Genomic DNA, 13815 nt, shown 5'->3' with positions numbered 1-13815 from the left:
AAGAAAAAAGAAAAAAACCCAAAAAACCACAAAAAACAAAACACATTGAACTTGGTTTAAAAACACTATATGTAGAATTTATCGTTTTTTTATTCCTTATTGGATTGGTCTAGTATTTTCTTTTCTATGGCTTTGTCAGGTTTTGGTATCAAACTTTTATTAGCTCATAATGGACTGGGGTGCTTTTTTTCTTTTTCTATGCTTTGCAACCATTTGAATAGAGGTTATTTGTCTATGAAGATTTGGTAAGTCTTACCAACCAAAACTTTGAACTTTTTTGCATATTTATTTAGAAATAAGAATTTAAATTATTTAAAGATCTTAAATACATTCATATCATTTTTGAATTAATACAATTTTATAATTTATTAAAAAGTATCTGAGCTCTGTAATTTTGCTGTTTTTCAAGTTTTAAAAATACTGAGCTTTATATTACTTTAAAATTTTGCACATAAAGTAAAATTTTCTTGATATGTTTATCATACATTTAAATATACTTTGGCCGGGTGCAATGGCTCATGCCTATAATCCCAGCATTTTGGGAGGCTGAGGCAGGCAGATCACCTGAGGTCAGGAGTTCGAGACCAGCCTTACCAACATGGAGAAACCCCGTCTCTACTGAAAATACAAAATTAGCTGGGCATGGTGGCACACACCTGTAATGCCAGCTATTCGGGAGGCTGAGGCAGGAGAATCACTTGAACCCAGGAGGCAGAGTTTGTGGTGAGCCGAGATTGTGCCATTGCAGCCTGGGCAACAAGAATGAAACTCCATCTTAAATAAACAAATAAATAAATGTACTTCAATTAAAATCATACAAAATGTAACTATACTGTCTTGCTAAATTACACTACAGAGAGTTTGCATGAGTTTATATCTATATTGCAAATATCACTATTTTAAAAAAACTTTGTTAACAAAGGAAAATGTAAAATCATATATTATTTCAATTTTCATCTTTTATTGAATTAAAAATTAATTTATTGAAGAAAGTGTTTCAGCCAAGTTTAATGTTCATAGTATTCTGAGATTTTAAAAGTTCTACTAAAAGGGTAATTATAATCTCCATATTCATAGCCTTGTTTCTTTTCTCTTTTTTCATTGTCAATTTTACCAGAAATTTATCTATTTTACTATTGTTCTATAGCACTAGGTTTTTGTTTTGTTGACCCTTTCTATGATTTCTTTGTATCCAGATCCATTTTTAGTTTTATAGTTGTATATATAACACCCATAAATTTTTTCCTGTTCCTTTTCTGTCTTCACTCTGTTTTAGATCTAAGCCTTTTTTTACTTTGGATGAGGGAGCCTACAGAGAAAGGATTTGCCAGCCTTGACCTACTTCCGATATTACCCAGATTATTCATGCAGATGTATGTGATAAGAAAAAGGTGTACACAGAGTTACTCTGTTTGGGGTTTTCATTGCAGCCTAGTCCTTGCAAGAGGCTGCTGCACACAAACCCAAATTCTCTCCATTTTTGGAGTCTCCTTGTGCCACCTGTATTCTAAAGAGTGTTATTATTTTTTTACCAAATTGGGCTGCCACACCCACTTTTGCCGCTGGCCTTTTAAAATAGAAAGGTTTCCTAAGGAGAATGCTTTTTTTTTTTTTTCCCCTAGCCAAGGGGAAAAACACTGGAGAGGCACAAATACCCTAGTTCAAGGAGGAAGAAAACTATGCCTGGAGGCATCTGCAAAACTTTTCCGAAAAGGCTAAGTTCTCTCAGGGTATTGTTTCACCAAAATACAGTCTTTGAATCAGTCTCTACCTTAATAGACTGGAGGGAAAGTTTCCAACAGATCGTTTTGCTGATAGTTTTGATTACTCTCTAATAGAAAATTTCAAAAGCTTTTTGCCAGAGGGAAGTAAACAGAGGGAGGAAGAGAGAACTCTTCCATGAGTGTGCCATGACTGGGGAACGCTTTTGAGCAAATAATAGTGCCAAAGGCAGTGACAGCCAATTTTTCCACCCTAAATGCTTCTTAAATTATAGTCCTTGGATCACTAGCTTATATCAATAGTCTGACAAGGTCTATGGTGTCCTTCCAGATATTAATGTAAAACCCAAACTTGAAATATCCATCACAGTGTTTCATTTTGCTGAACTTTTTCTTTTTTTGAGACAGAGTCTTGTTCTGTTGCCCAGGCTGGAGTGCAATGGTGCAATCTTGGCTCACTGTGATCTCTGCCTCCCAAGTTCAAGAGATTCTCATGCCTCAGCCTCCCGATAGCTGGGACTACAGGCATGCGCCACTATACCGGCTAATTTTTGTATTTTCAGTAGAGACAGACATGTTGGCCAGGCTGGTCTCAAACTCTTGGCCTCAAGTGATCTGCCCACCTCGGCCTCCCAAGATGCTGGGATTACAGGCGGGAGCCACTATGCCTGGCTTCATTTTGCTGAACATATATATTTAAAAATGTAAAACTTTTTAAAGAGACAGGGTCCGGCTCTGTTGCCCAGGCTGGAGTGCAGTGGCACAATCATAGCTCACTGCAGCTTCGGACTCCTGGGCTCAAGTGCTCCTCTCGCCTCAGCCTCCCAAAGTGCTGGGATTATAAGCATGAGCCACTGTGGCTAAGTATATTTTTTGTCATGTTTGACAGCTCCAGGTGTCTTTTGGTTCTTCGCCTCTGCTGAAGTCATTCGAAGAAACAAATCTAAAGAAATCCTGCTTGGCAGAGGGTAGGAGAGAAAGGTTAGGACAGAAAGCATCAGGATGACTCTTCAAGAAAGGGAATGTCTGAATGACAAGAGGACTACAGACAGGAGAAAACATTCAAGAAAATTTATCAAGGTATTCTTTGTTCCTGTTGAAACCTCATCATCAATGTTAGTGTCTTCAGAAGCCCACTCAAATATATTATTTTATTTTGATAGAAGACAACTTGGAACCATATAAAAGACTGCACTGGTACTATTATTCCATTTTACAGATGAGAAAAGTAGCTCATTTGGAACATAATGAGCTAGGTTTTATGGATTAATCTAGAAGATGAACTGAATTCTGTATTGTATTTCATTTTCTCTGTCCTTTTCCACTGGATGTACATACCTACATTTAATTTTAAAGTTATCGATCTAAAGCTGGCTGCAGAAGCTGTCTCATTCAGACAGGTCCACGCTTGTCAGGAAGACAGGTCTGTCCAGGCAGACCTTTTAGTTTGTTCTGTATTTCATTTCAGGCCACACCAGGCCAAATAAAGAGGAAATGAAGTGTTTTATAGCAAATAACTTACTTTTGAATACACATGTCTTGTACGGACAGGCCTCCCAATTTGATGTTAGAAGGGGCCACAGAGTAGTTAAAATAGTTAATATGTAGTCAAAACAGAAGCAACTGTGTTCCTTAAGAAGGTAAGAGAAAAAAATCAACATATTAAAAATATTCAAGTTGAGTGGTAAGAAACTCCTTTTACTTTACCTTTGATTTATGGGGAAAGGCTAAACATGGAAATAATTAATTTTAAAATGTTCTTTATATTAGATATAGAAGTATTGGTGTTAAGAAATCTGACAGTAAGTAGAGTGTATAGGAAGAAAGAGACAGGAAAATTAGCTAATAAGTGATTTTTCTGAATTGAGTAGAGCTATGGTTAAAAATATATGGAAACCTCTTTTGAGTATATTTTTTTCTTACCAATATATACTTTTTATGATACTTAGATTTCATAGTGAACATTTGCCTATTCATCCCAATATAATATTTCTTATAGTTTAGTATCAACCCCTATTATTATCTGTGAGATAAGGGAGTGGTCTGTATTCATGGGTATACGTATTTATACACATTTCTGCATGCTGTACACAAACATAGTAGCATTGTGCATGAACGTATTAGCACTGTGCATGTACTAAAATTTCAATTTTTTCACATAGTAAATTGTTATAAAACAAATCATATACTAGTAGGAAAGGTATAGAAAGCAAAGTTATTTAAAGTGGATTTTTAAAAAACATTTGGAATTTTTTTTTTTTTTTTTTTTTTTTTTTTTTTTTTTTAAGAGTAGAACCATTGTTTCAAAAAGGAAACAGCTTAGATAGTAAATTATTACAGCCAGGCTCAGCCCTGAGCAATCCTGCCGAAAACCAACACGAGCTTGGTCAAGATTCTAAGCAGTCACCGGTGGGAGATGGTTATGGTCCTGCACAGCATAACTCACATGAGGCTGAAAAGCTTCCGTCCAACTGCGGTTTGCAAGTGACCTTTATCTTTTGCCAAAGCCCACGGTTACCCGGGTGGCCACCACCCAACATAGCCCCTGCCCGCCTGTTCTGCGTTTCTCTCAATTGGATCCAGTTCTGCTGAGTTCCCATGCCTTACGCTGTCGTGCTGTGTCCTCTTGCCATTTCAAGGCGGAAGGGGTTATGAAACTTTTACTCACACGCTGCCTATTTTTGATATGCGGTGGCCTTAGCTGTGCAGCGAGAGGTTGAAAATTCCTGATTACTCCGAATTCTGGGAAGCCAGAAGTGGGAGAAGGGTGTGGTGAGGTGCGTGGCTAGGGAGACCCATCGAGTGGGTGTTGTTTTGTAAGACCTGGGCGAATCCCTGTGGCTGCCACTCTCCTGAAAGAATCTGGGCCTTAGTCCCGCGCCGCTCCCCACCTACACCTCCAGGTGGCAGTTCCCCGCCCTTAATTACTCTCACTAAATTGATAGTTTACACTTTTGCAAAAGCTACAACTGGGAAAGCGAAGAGAAATGTATAATCATTGGATATGGAGAACTAGGGGAGCAGACACACTTGCTTTGGTTACGATCCAGTGAAGTGAAAAATCAGAACTAGGAAACGTATGCCACCTTTCCTAGCAGCAAAGCCGCTCTGAGTTCTTTATCAGCCTCCAGTGTAGGGCGGCGCTGGGAAAACTTTGCGCCCTCCTGGAAAGTTTAGAAAAATGGAACCACGAAAGGGAGGCCACATTTCGGGGGTTTGCGGGCCCCGCGATGTTTGCCACAGCTTTTCGAGTGGCAAGAGGAGAGCAACAACGTAAAATGCCCAGTGCCGTGCCGGGCGTCAGCGGAGTCCTGCCAGCTGCCCGCGCTGGCGGGTGAGCTCAGGAGGGCGGGGGTGGGACTCGAGCTGGGCCGGCCACGGTCTCCGCGCGGGTCGTCGGCTCCGGGGGCGGGGGGAGGCTGCTGAGATGATGAATGGGAGACAAGGCCACCCCTAGCCCCGGCCCTGCAAGCCAGCGAGGGCTGTCGAGCCAATGAATGGTGGAAGGGGCGCAGAAGTCAGAGCGCTGGGGGCGCCACACCAGGTAAGGGGTCCAGCTTGGGAGCGGGAGGCGGACTCTGGGGGTTCGGGATTCTTGATTGTGCTACGGGAGCAAGCAGAAAAGAAGGAAGGCCGGAGGAAGAGAAGACGCTGGCGTCGGCGCCTGCTCCTCCGGCCCTCCCTCTGCGCCCCCTCCTCCTGCCAGCGCGCCAAAGCGGGCAGTAGGTCCCCGACCGGCGGCTGACGCTCCCCGAGTGGGGCGACTCCGCGCAAGCTCCTGCTGCTGAGCGCGGGCCAATCTGGGTCGGCCCAGGGCCCGGAGCCGCGGAGCCCTCCGCCGCCCCGAGCACGGGATCCCGGCGGGGTGGGCGCAGGGGGGCTCAGCTCCGGGCGACGGCCGAGGGGGGCGGAGGGACGGATCGGCTGGCGGCGGGGCGGGGGCCCGGGACTGGCGCGCGGCCTGAAGCCAACCCGGGGCGGCCGGGAGCGGGACGCGCGGCGGCAGCAAGCGCAGGTAAAGGGGCCGGCGCGGCGTGTGGGGACGGCGCCCCCTGGGCGCGAAGCCAGAGGCCGCGGCGACGGCTCGTTCGCCACACGGCGCGCTGGTCTCACACTGTCCCGCCGCGGACGGGCTTTGTGGTTGGGGGCGCGCGTGCGGGTGCCAGAGAGAGTGTGAGTGCGCGCGCTGGGCCGCGGCGCGGGTGGGTGGCCGTGAGTTCTTGCGAGCCGGCCTGCAGGAGGCGAGGCTCCCCTGGCCTCCCGCACCCAGCGGCTGACCGATCCTCGGGAGGGAAGTTGCCGCAGCCGCCCGGGCCGCCGGCCCTCCTGTCCCGCGCCAAGTCAGTGCGCCCCGGGGCCCGCCCAAGTGACACGTAGGTGGCCTCCGGTTACCTGGGTCGGGGTGGGTGCGTGGGAGGGTTTACGAGGGGCCCTCGAAATTTTCCCAAAACCTCGTCCCGCTGGACGTGCACCTCCGAGGGGTCCCTGCGCCACTGGGGCTTCCACACCTCTCGTTTCCCACTGACGACTCGGTTGTCCGCTCACACCGGGCTGAGGACTTTTAACTAAGTTTCTGTCCAGCCGCCTAACAAACGTGCTTAGCAAGTAACTGGAGGTTGTAAGGCAAGGGAGGGACCTGGCTTTGAGTTGATGGTTTTGAAATCGACGGCTCCTTTGGCTTGCGTGGGACTGCTTTGTGGTGAATGGATTTAAAGTTTATTCTTGTTTTTCTTTGCTGCCATTTGGCCTTTGAAATGTTACGAGTGAAGGCATTCAGGACTTACTGCTGCCTGCTGTCTGGGGCCTGAGGTTGTGGCTCTCCGCTTCTGCTCCCCTCTCTCCATTTTTGTTGAAATCCGTGGATTTTTTCATAAATATGGGTGCTGACTTGTTTCATTATGGACGCGTCGTTTCCTATGGGGTTAGATAGATATTGGTAAACATAAATATTGAAAACGTAAATAATGATCACAGCGAAATCCTCTATTCCTTCAGGCTCTAACAGTTTGTTTTTCACGTATTTGCATAAGTGTGTTTGCTCAGCTAAGCATAACTGGTAAGCCAGAGGTCTGTGATTCAGAGTCTGCAGTTCTGGTTAAGGGGAGACTGTGCACTTGGAAAATGCGAAGTTTTTAAAGAAGTTATTCTCTTGCCAGATAGAAGAGTGAGTCCAAGGAAAAAGGGTGAATGTTAAAGGTATGGTTATTGAACCAAACTAAATAGAATTAAAATACACAGGGAAGTAGAATGTCACCTCGTTGTTTCTGCCCTTGATTTCCATATCCCAGTAGGAGCGAGTGTAATTGCCCCAATGCAAAATTATGAATAATAATCAGCATTGTAAGTATATTAAGGTTGCATTTTTTTCTTGATACTTGTCTAATTTGAGGATAAAAACACCAAGTGGCAAGAGAAGGAGGTAGCTTGAGGCAGGAAGGCACGGGCGAGGAGCGAGGAGGGAAGGCTGGGTTGTCATCATCCGAGCCCGCAAGGCACACCACGTCCCCTAGCGGCGCGACCTCAGCCGGTCGGGTCAGCTCAGCTCCTGGTCTCCTCCGTCTCCCCATCCGGAAAATGGAAGGGGTTGGTGATCCTTGCTGTTCCTTCCAGCTTCCCAAATAGCTAGAAACCGGTGGGAGGTTATTTTATGTTAGAACAGTAGGAAAAGGTAGAGGGGGAAGTGAGAGGTCCAGAGAGCCAGGAAGATGGAGGAAAACCAGCAACAGAGGATGCCTGGAGGAGAAAAATCCTTAAGCTGGGAGCTCATTTCCTCTGTTTTTTTTTTTTTTTTTCTTTTCCTCAAGGGAATCAGTAATACTTCCCCCCTCAGATCAGTCTCTTGTTACCTTTATTATTTAAAGCTTGTGAGTTTGCTTAGCTAATGCACTAAGGTGAGGTCAAGGTGATTCTTGCAGTCTGACTTCTACTAGGCATCACTTGACCCATTTGCATCATTGCCTCTCAGGGGAACAGCTCCTGCTCAGGTCTGTGGGCACACAGCACTCTCCCTGTGAGTGATGGGAAAGAAATAACAGAGGTAAGAATGTAAGTGGCAGCCCTTTTGAAACTTCTATTTTTGTTCAAAGCTAATACTTTCCAGAAAGTAATTTGATTTTTTTGTTGTTGTTGTTTCAAATTATACCATAGACTCTGCAAGGTTTTACTGAATCTATTCCATTAGTGACCTACTGGAACATTCAAATAATAAAATTTTCACTTGCTCAGTGTTTTTGATACACAGTGACATTCAGTCTGAAGTAAGTGATATTTAGGGCCAAGAATAATTTCAAATGCTTAGTATGGAAAGTTGCAATCTGGGCAGAATACACTGTATCATTTTCACTGGGAAGCTCCAAGTATTCAGCAGATAACAGAACTTTTAGAATTTAGTTTGAGGTCAAGATTTTAATGTCTGTGCTTGATGTGTGGCCTGTCTTCCTTTTCTTTTATGTTTTGGTATCAATATGCCTACACCCTTGAGGAACGTTATTAATTTTAAAAGCCGAACTGTGATGTAATAAAAACTTAAACATAAGCTCTTGGTTTAAAGTCCAATAGTCTTCTCTGGCCTTAAGTCAGCATCGTACTACTGTTTGGTTTCTTATTTTTACATGTCATGTTACCCTCTTATTTAAATATCCTTGGCCAGGTGTGGTGGCTCATGCCTATAATCCCAACACTTTGGGAGGCTGAGACAGGAGGATCACTTGAAGCCAGGAGTTTGAGACCAGCCTGGGCAACATAGTGAGACTCTGTCTCTACAAAAAAAATAAATACATTAACTGGGTATGGTGGCATGTGCGTGTAGTCTCAGCTACTTGGGAGGCGGAGGAGGGAGGATGGCTTCAGCCCAGGATTCAAGGCTGCAGTGAGCTGTGATTGTGCCATTGCACTACAGCCTGGGTGACAGAGAGAGACTGTCTCTTAAAAAAAAAAAACTTAGGGAAAACTATTGTAGATGTCTTAGAAAGTTGAGAGAAAAGGAGGCGATTTTATTTCAGCAGTTACTGAATTCCTTCCATGTGGTAGATGCAAGGCTGGTGAAAAGGAAGCTCCAGAAAGAACTGCAATGCAGGGGGGAAAGATGCAGCGAGCCTCACGATTTATATTGAATATGTATGTACAGTGTTGTGTAACTGGGTGGTAGCTGTAGGGTCCAAGAACTTTGGCATGCCAGGGAATGGAGAATTACGTTTCGATTCAGGGGACGACTTTATAAATGTGGCTTGAAGAATAACATATCTTTTAAAAGACGAATGGTGGGGTAATGAAGACAAAGTGAGAGTGTGGGGTGATGAAGGCTGGAAAGTTACAAAGGGACAAATTGTGGGGGAGTTGTGCTACATGGGGATAGGGAGGCGAGGAGGAAGTATTACATAACCTCAAGATGCAGAAAGACACTGAATAACCCATATTGGGGCAGAGTGAGGGGCAGAGATGATGGACAGAGGACTGGGCTTTTATTCCACTACAATCCGTGTAACTTATGGCTGCTAGGTTTTAAGACACTATTGCCAGTTTACTCAAATTATATAAAGGTTGTAGAATAAACTAATAAGTGGTTTCTTCCTCTCCACTCCCCGCAAATTGTTAGTGCTTTGTACTTTTGAGAAATTTAGTTTAGTAAAAATTAATGATGCTATTGTGTTACAGCTAGACCTTGTGGAGCCTTTTGAACATGTGGGATTGAAGTCATTCTGCAAGCACAGAGCTGTCCAAGAAAACATTTTTTCCCCCTCTCTTTTTTGTTTAGGGAAGGGCTTGCTGGTTAATGCTAATTTAAACATGACTCTTCTGGCAACTGGCATTCTTGACCCTGTTTATGTTATACATGGTATTTAACCACAGTGGTTGGGTATTTGTAGCACAGAAGAAAAAGAATTATTATTAGTTTGAAACTGGCATTAATGCCTCTGTAAATGGTAGGGCAAGGCAGTAGAGGGAAGGAGAGAGAGGGGGAAACCAAGTAGCACCGTGGGTACTGCAGTGAGAGATGACATAATGATGAGAATTCTTTAAGTTTAACTTCCAGTAGAAGTAACTTGCTTTCTATATATTTTAAATCCCTAGAGCTAAAGCATTTAACTCATTATCTTCACTCTGTGGGATCCATTTGGGAGAAGTATTCAGGAGCTCTGTAGGTTCACATATGCTCCCCAGTACCTCTGTGTCACAGGAGGATATACGTCGGTTTTCAGTTGCATGTCAGAGGTGGAACTGACTTGGATGTCTCTGAATTGCTCTTGAATCTGGAGATGCTAGGGTACCCAGGAGACAGACAGGAAAGAGAAGAGGCTGAGCACAGTGACTAACGCCTGTAATCCCAGCGCTTTGGGAGACTGAGGCGGGTGGATCACCTGAGGTCAAGAGTTTGAGACCAGCCTGGCCAACATGGTGAAACCCTGTGTCTACTAAAAATACAAAAAATTAGCCAGGTGTGGTGCCGGGCATCTGTAATCCCAGCTATTCAGGAGGCTGAGGCAGGAGAATTGCTTGAACCTGGGAGGTGGAGGTTGCAGTGAGCCAAGATTGTGCCATTGCACTCCAGCCTGGGCAGACAGAATGAGACTCCATCTCAAAAAACTAAAAAAAAATAAAAAATAAAAAAAAAGAAAAGAAAAAGAAAAAGAAGCTGGCCAAATTTCTTTCAATTACCTTGTGAATTCAATTTGAATAAATGATCTTCCCAGAAGTTTGTTTTATCTTCTGCAAGGGAACTTGAGTTTGGCATGTTTAATAAATTAAGTTAATTAAGTTGGAGAAGCCCAAGGTTAGTACACTTCATTTTAGGACATACTTTTGGTGGGAGAAGTGGAGGGGTGGTGTGGTGGTGGTGATGATTTTATTTAAACTCCTTGGCATTTTTTAGCAGGTTAGTATGATTTCAAAGCAGTGTTGTTGTTGTATTATTAACTTGTGGGGCTGGGCCAAAGAAAATTGTCTTAATACTTGCATGTCCCTGTCATCTAATCAGTGCTATAGAAACTTTAACCCTGAAGTCCATGTAAAATTCTAATTATTTTTTTTCCAGAAATGAAAGAGAACTATTTTACTGCATTCATGGATTTAGGTTATAATTTATTTTATTTTTGTGTTACTGTTTTAAAAAAGTGATATAATGACAGGGCAGACCCTTAACTTTAGTCCAGTGCTAAAACAAACATGCAATAAGCTTGCATGAGGCAGGGCAAGCTGTGTTTGTTGTATTATGAAAATAAAGGAAAATGTTTTCAAAACCATCCTTTTTCTCTAAAAGCAAAAAACTTTGACTAATACCCAGCCATGGGTGGGATTTCCAACTGTTGGTTGAAGGAAATTTTGTTCATTATGGCCATTACGTGTGCTATGTTTTTCAGAGTTTAGGATTTGCTATGCTGAGATTGCTACTGTGAACCGTTCCTTTATAGCCAGTTTCCCCGTATTCATTACCTTGTGTGTCTAAACAATGCTGTAGATTAGACTTTATGTCAATCTGCTATACTAAATTTTCTTCGCCTATGTCTAGGTGTTCTCTTTGACCAAACTTTAACTGCCCTGGTCCTGAAATTCTGCCCTAATTGAAGGATATTCCTGGGTCTTTGGAGGGAGAAATGGTTCAGGGGCAGAGGCAGAGGAAACATGTTTTTATTATTATTTTTTATTTATTTTTTTTTTAAGCCCCCATCTCAGGAGCACTTAACTGACTGCCTACTATATACCAGACTTTGTGCTAGTTACTAGGGGTGAGTGTGAATAAGGCAGGAATCCCACCCTCCAGGAGGAGCTTACGCACGATTAACAGATAATTACAATTCAGTGTAACAAGTTTTATGAGAGAGATAACTTTGCGGGAGCACCAAGCGAAGCACTTGACCCTTAGCAGTGAGGTGGTGGAGGTCAGGGAATGCTCCTGGAAGGTTAGGATCTGGAAGGACCCTGGAAGATAAACCAAGCCTAGAAGAGGTGAAAAAGGGATCAAAAGGCTTTCTGTCTCCAGTTTTGCTACTCCTGGGTAGGTCAAAGTGCCTGTCTTTTTACATCTGGAAAATAAGAATAAGAACTGATATCTGGTTGGTAATTCTAGTTTTCATTTACTATGTATTCCTTAATCCTTTATATTACTCTTCCATATTCAGTAGACATTTGTACCCACCCTATACTGGGAAGATAGCACTGCAGGAAACAAGATATGGATGGATCCCTTCTGTCATGGAACTTACCTTCTATCATATAACATTAGTAAGAGAAGTTCTTTTAAAATGCCTTCAAACTCAGGCATATATATCTTGTTACTCTTCCATTTTAAGAACATTTTCTGCAAGATAATCTCAATACTTTGAGGTGAGTTGGCCTTTCCCTCTTAGGGAAGGAGACCACAGAGCCTGGTAATCTCATTTTCATTTTATATGCTTGAAATATTTTTCTAGGATTTATCTGTTTTAAAGTCTAGAGATAGACATAGCTGTGTTTTATCTATAGCCCTGCCTTGCTTCCGTCTCATTTTCTCTATTCTTACTTTTAACCCAACTTGTGTTTGAGATTCTTTGCTCAGTGTATAGTTTGCTTTCTAGAATAATTCAAATCTAGTGCCTGTGGAAAGTCAGACTTATTTTTTATTTATTTGAGATAGGGTCTTGGAGTGCAATGGTGTAATCCTGGCTCACTGCAGCCTTGACCTCCTGGGCTCAAACTATTCTCCCACTACAGCCTTCCAAGTGGCTGGGACTGCAGGTGTGTGCCACTATGCCTGGTATTTTTTTCTTTTTCTTTTTCTTTTTTAAGAAATGGGGTCTCACTACATTACCCAGGCTAGTCTCAAACTCCTGGGCTCAAGGGATCCTCTCACCTTGGCCTCCCAAAGTGTTGGGATGACAGGTGTGAGCCACCGCATCTGCCTAATACTTATTTTGAAGTCACCCTATCATGGTGCTTTGCTTCACTAATGCATTTCACTTATGATCTTCAAGTCACTCAGGGATGTAAACACAATAGAAAGCATCCCAACCAAATCACCTTTTTGCAGTGATTCAAACACTACAGATGTGTCTAAAGTAAACATAAAAATCTCTCTGCCACTTTAACCTTACACATCTGATATCAGTTTGTTTCATAGCCTTCCATAGTTGTCCTTTTGCTTATACAAACCTACACAAATTAATACTTATGTATATTTATGTGTGTGTGGGATGAGTGTGGGTATGTTTATACATACTCATATGTATGTTTGTGTGTGTATCTGTCTGTGCCTGCCTCCATTTTCTTTTGCTTTAGAGCAGCTATACTTGAGGCTGCCATTAAGAGTGAGAAGTTTGAAGCTGGAAGAGCCTGCATGGGCCCTTCTTGAACTTGTGGAGCATGACATCACTCAAGAGTTCTTGTCAGAGTGATGATGAATGTCTGACTATTGTAAATGGGAACAAGAAAACTGTTTCCAGCTGTGCAACAACCAAGATGACAAACAGCATTGCAGAGAATATTATTGCCACAGGGACCCTGCTTCATCTGGGTCTCAGACCACAGGAGGAGGGGCATTTTGGAGCACGCGTTTGGCATCTGGGAAACTTTTGTTAGGTAGAAAACAAGTCCTGGATGAAAGGCCTATCAGCCACTTCTGGAGCAGAGAAGATAGGTAGAGTTATTCATTATAGGCAGGTTTCATTGCAGGAGTATTCAATGAGAACCCCCGCCTTGGAAGTCTGTAATCAGCAGATGATAAGGATGGTGTGTTCTTACTAAGAGAATAACACAAATGAAACAGAGTTGCCTTTTGTTAAGGGGATGCTTTGCCTTCTTGGACTACGATTGTGGGGAGAAGGATTATTGTCAAGTAAATGAGACATTCATTCTGTGCCCACTATTTATTGTAGTTCCACAGAGAGCTACTTGCTTTACTTTTTTTTTTTTAAATTTTTTTATTATACTTTAAGTTCTAGGGTACATGTGCATAACGTGCAGGTTTGTTACATATGTATACTTGTGCCATGTTGGTGTGCTGCACCATCAACTCGTCAGCACCCATCAATTCATCATTTATATCATGTATAACTCCCCAGTGCCATCCCTCCCTCCTCCCCCCTCCCCATGATAGGCCCCAGTGTGTGATGTTCCCCTTCCC

General features: G+C 43.1%; 1 protein-coding gene across 1 annotated transcript in view; it reads left to right on the top strand.

Moving 5' to 3' along the window:
- Positions 1–5648: 5648 nt before the first annotated feature.
- LPAR1 (lysophosphatidic acid receptor 1) overlaps positions 5649–13815 on the top strand; it is a 111205-nt gene continuing 103038 nt past the window's right edge. Inside the window, exon 1 of the mRNA XM_017849966.1 lies at positions 5649–5736. The gene's annotated coding sequence lies outside the window, so the exon portion shown is untranslated. The remainder of the gene's footprint in view (positions 5737–13815) is intronic.

Source organism: Rhinopithecus bieti, unplaced genomic scaffold, assembly GCF_001698545.2.
Source record: "Rhinopithecus bieti isolate Rb0 unplaced genomic scaffold, ASM169854v2 scaffold_33336, whole genome shotgun sequence".
Lineage (NCBI taxonomy): Eukaryota > Metazoa > Chordata > Mammalia > Primates > Cercopithecidae > Rhinopithecus > Rhinopithecus bieti.
Note: the sequence above shows the minus strand (reverse complement) of the source record. Positions and strands in the feature narration are given on the sequence as shown.